General features: G+C 41.0%; 1 pseudogene across 1 annotated transcript; it reads left to right on the top strand.

Annotated features, from left to right (window-relative positions):
- Positions 1–5739: 5739 nt before the first annotated feature.
- Positions 5740–7016, top strand: LOC309840017 (protein FAM47E-like; annotated as a pseudogene). Its single transcript has 2 exons — positions 5740–6585; positions 6668–7016. The product of its transcript is annotated as a protein FAM47E-like (transcript).
- Positions 7017–9612: the final 2596 nt, after the last annotated feature.

Raw genomic sequence — 9612 nt, 5'->3', positions numbered from 1 at the left:
AAATGGCCAAAACGTAGGAAAGGGTGCTTGACCTCACTAATCATCAGGGAAATGCAAATCAAACCACAATGAGATACCATCTCACACCTTTCAGAATAGCTATTATCAAAAAGACAAAAGATAAGTGTTGTCCAGGATGTAGAGAAAATGGAACCCTTGTGCATTGCTGGTGAGAATGTAAATTGGGATAGCCATTCTTTTTTTTTTTTTTAACATCTTTATTGGAGTATAATTGCTTTACAATGGTGTGTTAGTTTCTACTTTATAACCAAGTGAATCAGCTATACATATACATATATCCCCATATCTCTTCCCTCTTGCATCTCCCTCCCTCCCACCCTCCCTATCCCACCCCTCTAGGTGGTCACAAAGCACCGAGCTGATCTGCCTGTGCTATGTGGCTGCTTCCCACTAGCTATCTATTTTACATTTGGTAGTATATGTAAGTCCATGCCACTCTCTCACTTCGCCCCAGCTTACCCTTCCCCCTCCCCGTGTCCTCCGGTCCATTCTCTACATCTGCATCTTTATTCCTGTCCTGACCCTAGGTTCTTCAGGACTTTTTTGGTTTTTTTAGATCCCATATATATGTGTTAGCAATATGGTATTTGTTTTTCTTTTTCTGACTTACCTCACTCTGTATGACAGACACTGGGTCCATCCACCTCACTACAAATAACTCAATTTCGTTTCTTCTTATGGCTGAGTAATATTCCATTGTATATATGTGCCACATCTTCTTTATCCATTCATCTGTCGATGGACACTTAGGTTGCTTCCATGTCCTGGCTATTGTAAATAGAGCTGCAGTGAATATTGTGGTACATGACTCTTTTTGAATTATGGTTTTCTCAGGGTATATGCCCAGTAGTGGGATTGCTGGGTCATATGGTAGTTCTATTTTTAGCTTTTTAAGGAACCTCCATACTGTTCTCCATAGTGGCTGTATCGATTTACATTCCCGCCAACAGTGCAGGAGGGTTCCCTTTGCTCCACCCCCGCTCCAGCATTTATTGTTTGTAGATTTTTTGATGATGGCCATTCTGACCGGTGTGAGGTGATACCTCATTGTAGTTTTGATTTGCATTTCTCTAATGATTAGTGATGTTGAGCATTCTTTCATGTGTTTCTTGGCAATCTGTATATCTTCTTTGGAGAAATGTCTACTTAGGACATCTGCCCATTTTTGGACTGGGTTGTTTGTTTATTTGATATGGAGCTGCATGTGCTGCTTATAAATTTTGGAGATTAATCCTTGGTCAGTTGCTTCATTTGCAAATATTTGCTCCCATTCTGAGGGTGGTCTTTTCGTCTTGTTTATGGTCTCCTTTGCTGTGCCAAAGCTTTTAAGTCTCATTAGGTCCCATTTGTTTATTTTTGTTTTTTCTTTCCATTTCTCTAGGAGGTGGATCAAAAAGGATCTTGCTGTGATTTATGTCATAGAGTGTTCTGCCTATGTTTTCCTCTAAGAGTTTTATACTGTCTGGCCTTACATTTAGGCCTTTAATCCATTTTGAACTTATTTTTGTGTATGGTGTTAGGGAGTGTTCTAATTTCATTCTTTTACCTGTACCTGTCCAGTTTTCCCAGCACCACTTATTGAAGAGGCTGTCCTTTCTCCACTGTACATTCCTGCCTCCTTTACCAAAAATAAGGTGACCATATGTGCGTGGGTTTACCCTTGGTCTTTCTATCCTGTTCCATTGATCTATATTTCTGTTTTTGTGCCAGTACCATACTGTCTTGATTACTGTAGTTTTGTAGAATAGTCTGAAGTCAGGGAGCCTGATTCCTCCAGCTCCGTTTTTCTTTCTCAAGATTGCTTTGGCTATTCGGGTTCTTTTGTGTTTCCCTACAAATTGTGAAATTTTTTGTTTTAGTTCTCTGAAAAATGCCATTGGGAGTTTGATAGGGATTGCACTGAATCTGCAGACTGCTTTGGATAGTAGAGTCATTTTCACAATGTTGATTCTTCCAATCCAAGAATATGGGATAGCCATTCTTTAAAACAGTATGGAGATTCCTCAAAATATTAAAAATAGAACTACCTGATGATCCAGCAATCTCATTTTGGGGTATACATCCAAAGGAAATGAAATCAGTATATTGAGATATACTCACTCCAACGTTCACTGCAGCATTATTCACAATAGCCAAGATATGGAAACAAATTAAATATGTGTTCAGAGATGAACAGATGAAGAAAATATGAGGTACACACACACACACACACACACACACAAATATTACTCAGCCTTGAAAGAGAAGAAAATCCTGCCTTTAACATGGATGAATCTGGAGGGCATCATGCTAAGTGAAATAATCCAGATGCAGGAAAACAAATACTGCATGATTTCACTTATATGTTGAATCTAAAAGAGTCAAACTCCTTGAAGCAGAGAATAGTAGTAGGAGAGTAGGTTGTCAGAGGCTGGGGGGAGGGGGAGATGGGAAGGTTGTTGGTCAAGGGGTACTAATTTTCAGTCAGTTAAGATGAATAAATTCTGGAGATCTAATGTATACCACAGTGAATATAGTTAACAATACTGTATGTTTGAAATTTTCTGAGAGGGTAGATCTTAAGTGTTCTCAATACCCACAACAAAAGATGGTAACTATCTGAGGTGATGAATATGTTAATTAGCTTGACTGTGGTGATTGTTTCACTATGTATATGGTTATCAGATTATCAAGTTGTATACCTTAAAAATATGAAATTTTAAATTGTCAATTATACCTCACTAAAGCGGGGGAAAAAAGATTAATAAATTTCAAAAGACTGAATAGAGAAAAACTCTGTACATGAAGATTCATAGCAACATTATTCATAACAACAAAAAAGTGGAAAAACGCAAATGCTCATCAACAGACGAATGGATAAGTTACATATGGTATATCTACATAATTGATTAGTATTTGGCAATAAAAAGAAATGAAGTACATATACGTGCTTCACCATGGATGAAACTTGAGAACAGTATGCTAAAGGAAAGAAGCCAGTCAAAAATGACCACATTTTCTATGATTCCATTCATATAAAATGTCCAGAATAGGTAAATCTAAAGAGACAGAAGGTAGATTAGTGGCTATCAAGGGCTGAGGTGGCTGGGGGATGGACGAGGTGACTGCTAATGGGTATGGCGTTCCTTTGAGGTTCATGACTATGTGTCAAAACTGATTGTTTTGATGGTTGCATAATTCTGTTAACACACTAAAATCCATTAAATTGTACACTTTGAATGAGTGAATTGTTAATGTGTAAATTATATCTCAGTAAAGCTGTTATTTTAAAAAGGAAGAATCTACATCAGTGTGCAGCAGAGGAGACGAGCTAGAAAGAATAGAGTCCAGAAGAATACGGCCGTCTGTCCTCCAGTAGCTGAAGGAGACTGGTTCCAGGACCCCCGCAGATACCAAAATCCGTGGCTGCTCAAGTCCTTTATATGAAATGGTGTAGTACAGTCGGCCCTCCATGTCTTTGGGTTCTGCATCCATGGACTCAACCAACTGCAGATGGAAAATATTTGGAAAAAGAAAATTCCAAAAAATCCCCAAAGGCAAAACATGAATTTGCGGCGCGCTGGCAAGTATTTACATAGCATTTACTTTGCAGGAGGTATTATAAGTAATCTAGAGATGATTTAAAGTATACAGGAATGTACACTGGTTATACGTAAATACTGCACCATTTTATATAAGGGACTTGGACATCTGTGGATTTTGGTATCCGAGGGGAGTCCTGGAACTAATCCCAGGCGGATACCAAGGTACCACTGTGAAATGTTTCTCCTTCGTGAAATCAGGAACGATACTTTATCCTTTGATATCTTTCCCTATACCAAATATTAGTGCATTATTACAGGAAATAATTTGTGCCTCTCCTGATAGTTTAAAGCTGAGTTCCAATGACGTAATTCTTTAACTCCTAAAACTCATAAAACTTTTGGTTTGTCATTATTCTAGTACGCTTCCAATTATAAGTTATAGTGGCTGTTTTGTTTCTTTTATTAAAGTTGTACGTACTTTACACAACACATCATCTTGGTTGTGGTTTCTTTTGCAAGTCTGGAAATAATATAAATTTTCACTGTCATGCTCTTTCCATTTAATTATTTAAGTAATAAGAGCTTTCTTGATAGTTCAGCAAGAACAAACTTTATATCTTTCCATAGTAGAAATTAAAGGCAAAAAGAGATGAAAGTTCAGAGAGGCTGAACAGAAAAAAGATGTGAAAGACCTATACACTGACAACTAAAAAATATTGCTCAGATAAATGAAAGAATACATACATAAATGAAGAGATGTACCTTTGTCATGGGTCAGGAAACTCAATATTGTTAAGCTGTCAATTATCTCAAAACTTATTTGTAGATGCCATAAAATCCTAATCAAAATCCCCACAGGTTTTTTTTAAGACATTGATTCTAAAATTCCTATAGAAATTCAAAAGACCTACAAGAGTCAAGACAACTTTGTAAAAGAATAAAGAAGTTGGAGGACGAATACAGCCTAATTTTAAACTTACTGTAAAATATAATCAACACAGAGCAGAACTGGTGTAAAGACAGAAGATTCAATGAAACTGAAACGCGTGTCTAGAAATGGACCCACAAAAATAGGGACAACTTACACTCACAAAGCGACAAAAGTAATTCAGTGGAGAAAAGCTCCTCTTTCCCATAAAATTCTGGAACTACTGGATATCCACGGGCAAAAAATAAAACTAAAAATAATAACTTTGATCCATATCATTCATCACCTAAAAAGTTAAATTGAAACAGATGACAGATCTCAATGGAAAAGCTAAGATTATACAAATTTTAGCAGAATGAAAAAAGTCTTCATGACCTATGAATAGGCAGTTTTCTTATATACAACACAAAATGACAATCCATAAAAGAACACACTGATATACTGGGCTTCATCAAATGTAAACACTGCCCTTAGAAAGACGGTGTGAAGACAATGGAAAGACAAACCACAGATGGAGAAAAAGATTTACAAATCATATTGCATCCAGAATACACAAAGAATCCTCAAAACAAGAGATGTCAAGCAGAACAATTTTAAGAAGTGCAAAAGTTTGAACAGATTCTTCACCAAAGGATCGATATGAATGGCAAATAAGCACAGGAACAGATGTTCAACACCAGTGGTCCTTAGGGAAATGCAAATTAAAACCACAATGAGATGCCACTACACACCTATTAGAGCAGCCACACGAAAATGACTAACCTTACCGAGTGTTAGGGAGTATGTAGACAGAGCGCCATTCTCATATACAACTAGAAGGAATATTAATTAGTACAACCACTTTGGAAAAGTTTGGTGGTGGTCTAAAACATAAAACATCATCTGCTCCCACCATGCCACTCATAGCTAAAGTTTACCCAAGTGAAATGAAAATATGTACATGGACATACAAAACCAGGAACACAAATATTTGTGGCAGCTCTATTCTTAATAGCCTCAAACTGTAAGCAACCCAAATGTCCATCAAAAGGTGAATGGATAAATAAATGGCACTATGTCCATACAACAGAACAGTATCTACAACAGAAAGGAATGTGCTTTCACCCACCGCCCATCCTGGGAGAAATGCAGGCTTCACAGGGCGCCTGCGCTGACCCACCTCCGGGAAGAACCTGGCTGCAGCTGGCTACACGGTCTCCTAGCAACCGGAGAGGCCGGAACAGCAAACTATTGAAGCGGTGGTCCCCCCCAGAGGCCAGGGGAACCATGGCGGACAAGAAGTGGCTGCTAGGACCGGGGCCACTGGAACCGGTGCCCCTGGACGTGACCTGCAAGCCCTGGTACAAAGACAAGTTACTCTCCAAGTGTTTTGCAAAGCACAAGAACGTGCTCCCGAAGTTCCCCACCTCCCTGGACAGCCGGCGGTGGATATTTGTGAAAGAGCTGCTGGACGACTTCCGGAAGGGTTGCCCACCTTGTGAAGATCTGATCACTCGCAGCCCTAAGGAGGGCTTCCTCCCCTGGATTGTTCACAGAGTTCCCCAGCATGCCCCCAAAAAGGGTCAGAAAAAGCTGCCCGAGGAAGCAAACCCGTTTTCCACGCTCTCGCCAGCCCAGCTAGCACAGAAGGCATTCGTGGAGAACATCGAACCCCAGCTAACCAAGCATCCCTTGGCTCTCTACCCGAATCTGGAGGAAAATCTACCTGCAGACCTCTTATTAAAGGTGCTGGAAGTGCTCGATCCTGACGGGAAGCTGGAGGACACATGGGCTTATTGTCAGGGCCCCAGGAAAAGAACGAAGTCCCCCACAAAGCTTCGTAAAAAACGTCCTGCCAAGGTCTACCTGGAACCTCCAAAGAAGGCTCCTGTGTCACATCCAGCCACTTTGCATCACGAAGACAAGAAGTCAAGCAGAAAGGATTCACTCACTGATCCTCGTGTTCACAGAGAAGTACCGAAAGCAATTCGTAAATCCTTCAAATGGGCTGCTGCTTGTGGAAACTTGGGCATTGATGAAGAGCTCATCACGAAACTGTGTGAGGTTGGCTGTGAGTGGCCACCAGCCCAGGATACAGTCTACATGAGGAAAGTAACCCAGGTCCCTTCAAAGGTAAAGTACAGCATCGGGATAGAGAAAATGGAGAAGATAAAAACTACCCGGAGAGGAAGGAAACTGGGAGAGGAAACCCCAGAAACCACAGAATCCTTAAAAACCCAACTCGGTGGAGATGAGGTATGGTGCATTGTACCTGAAGCCCAAGTTGTGGAAAAAGCTAGTAAATGACGAACCTTCAATTGACCCCAACGTCTTACTTGAAGATGGGAGTTTTAGAAAGGAGCTTCCTGAACACGACACTCTTGAAGATCTTTATGGAACAAATAGCATTTAAAGGTTTCATTCTAAGCAAGGGCTACAGGATACCAGACATCCTTGAGAGGCTGGTCCTCAGGAAGGGATGGAAATATGATTCTGTTAAGACTCCTATACACAAAGTAATAAAAATCAGCCAAAATGGAGATGATGCACGGGAAGATGTTTAGACAGTTTTCTATTTACTACTTACTTGGCTATTTCTCTCTCTCATTTTAATACCAATCAGAATTCATGGTGAGTGTCCTTCCCACCATGTATGTACAACTTTGATTCTACATCTCTTCATTTAACACCTAATCCTTATAAATATTTCTCAGTGACCTTCTGCTTGGGTTCATCAATATTATATACATTTTATCAGTTATGAAATCAATATTCACATATACTCTTCTCACATTTTATCATGTGAATACTACATTGTTGTATCAATTATTTGTAAAAATAAGACCATTAAAAAAAGAATTACTTTTTAAAAGTATGATCTAGTTAGGTCAGCTACAAAAGGGGATACATTTCAAAATAACTGTGCTGAGAAAAAGGAGTCAGAGAGTTCTACTTGTATTAAAATTATAATGAATTAATTATGACATTTACTTTCTTAAGCAAAACTTGAAATCGGTAGCCAAAATAATGTGTAGCCCCATTTAATAATGAAATGGTTATCCCCCTTATTAGCATCGCATCAAGCCCCCAAAACAGATTGAAAACTATTTACCAAAATTATAGGTGAAACTTTACTTATGCTCTTTTGTCATGCTTCCCAACTGAACATACTTAACATTTTTACCATATTCATAAAAATTCACTGTGAAAGAGTCTTGCCATATCATATAACACAGGTGCAGAATAGCAGGGAGCTTCAAGTTCTTGGCAAATCTAGTGTGCAGAATAGGTCTGCGCGAGCAAAACTACACAGCACCATCAAATCTCCACACATATCTATTCAAGTAAGATTAATCTTTGCATTCCATGAATAGCGACTTAAAACGCACTCATAAATGTAAAATAAGAAATCAAGCAACTTCTTTACATTTCCAAAAGAACAGGTAAAATTGTCTGGGACAGGAAAGTTGTAGCTAGAAAGATTTGCAGCACACTTCTGTTTCCAGTAATGAAGGAATTTATCTGTAAATGGAAGTATGTGTATATACTTCACCCTCGTGAGAAGGGAACACAGCCATCAGGTTGTAGTATTCACCAACATCCTCACTGCAATCAACTACTCCCTTTTCACTCACTTCCGCACTTTCACTGAGGTTACTTCGTGTCTGAATCCCTGACTTGCTCCCTGTGACTACTCTCATCCACGTTCTTGATTTAAATATTCACAGACGATCCATTCAAATCCTGGCACTAGCTCCATTCGTCTGGTCCTCATCTCACTAGAGACACCAATCCCTACAGTCAGACTCTAGACTTTGTTCTGGGCAATAATTACACCAACTTCAAATCTCAATTTCAATTATTCCACCTTCCGATCCCTGCTTTTTACCTACTTGATCACCCCTTTTCATATTCCCAAACCTCCAATCCTTCAATTCCAACACGTTTCCAATCCAGTGACCCTTACCACTCTTTCAGCATTCATCGTGCCTTGCTTTCAGCTCCTTACTTTCCCAGCTTAGACTCCACCGTCCTCTCCTATCCCTTCTTTGAGTCTACTTTTAACTCCTTTGCCTCTCTCTCCCGCTCTTATATTCTTCTGAGAAAACCCCAGTCCTGGTTAAATCTTAATCTCTGCCATTCTTGTACTTGCACCCAAACAGGTAAATATGGCTACAGAAAAACACATACCACACTGACTGCTTACATATGGCATGAATCCTAGAAGAGCCTTCAACGCTAGCTGAAAGTTCTGCCCCATTTCCCTCATCAATATATTTTCCCATTTTCCAATGATCATCTTATTTCTGTCATCGATTGTCCAACACCCTGTTTCCATTTCTCCTTCTCAAAGCATTGCTTTGTACTTCACGGATAAAATTTTAAAAATTATAAGAGAACCGTCTTTTCCTCCCATCACCACATCTACCAGGCCAGTGACATCTGTACCCATATTCTCTATTCCCTCGGAGACAAAAGGATGAACTCTTTCTTCTACTGAGGCAAAGCCTTTCCTTTGTGCACTGGATCCCAACACTTTGCCATATTAAATATCTGTGAACACAGCCTGAAGGGGTTAGTGCGCCACGGCTAGCAGGGAGGGAGTCCGGGAGAAGTCTGGAGCTGCCGAAGAGGCAAGAGATCTTTTCTTGCCTCTTTGTTTCCTGGTGCGCTAGGAGAGGGGATTAAGAGCGCTGCTTAAAGGAGCTCCAGAGACGGGCGCAAGCCGCGGCTAACAGCGCAGACCCCAGAGACGGCCATGAGACGCTAAGGCTGCTGCTGCCACCACCAAGAAGCCTGTGTGCGAGCACAGCTCACTCTCCACACCTCCCCTCCCGGGAGCCTGTGCAGCCCGCCACTGCCAGGGTCCCGGGATCCGGGGACAACTCCCCCGGGAGAACGCACGGCGCACCTCAGGCTGGTGCAACGTCACGCCGGCCTCTGCCGCCGCAGGCTCGCCCCGCACTCCGTATCCCTCCCTGCCCCCCGCCTGAGTGAGCCAGAGCCCCCGAATCAACGGCTCCTTTAACCCCGTCCTCCCTGAGCGAAGAACAGACGCCCTCAGGCGACCTACACGCAAAGGCGGGGCCAAATCCCAAGCTGAACCCCGGGAGCTGTGCAAACAAAGAAGAGAAAGGGAAAGCTCTCCCAGCAGCCTCA

This window comes from Grampus griseus (assembly GCF_964374135.1).
Source record: "Grampus griseus genome assembly, chromosome: X".
NCBI classification, from domain to species: Eukaryota; Metazoa; Chordata; class Mammalia; order Artiodactyla; family Delphinidae; genus Grampus; species Grampus griseus.
The sequence above is the reverse complement of the archived record's forward strand: the minus strand, read 5'-3'. Positions and strand labels throughout refer to the sequence as shown.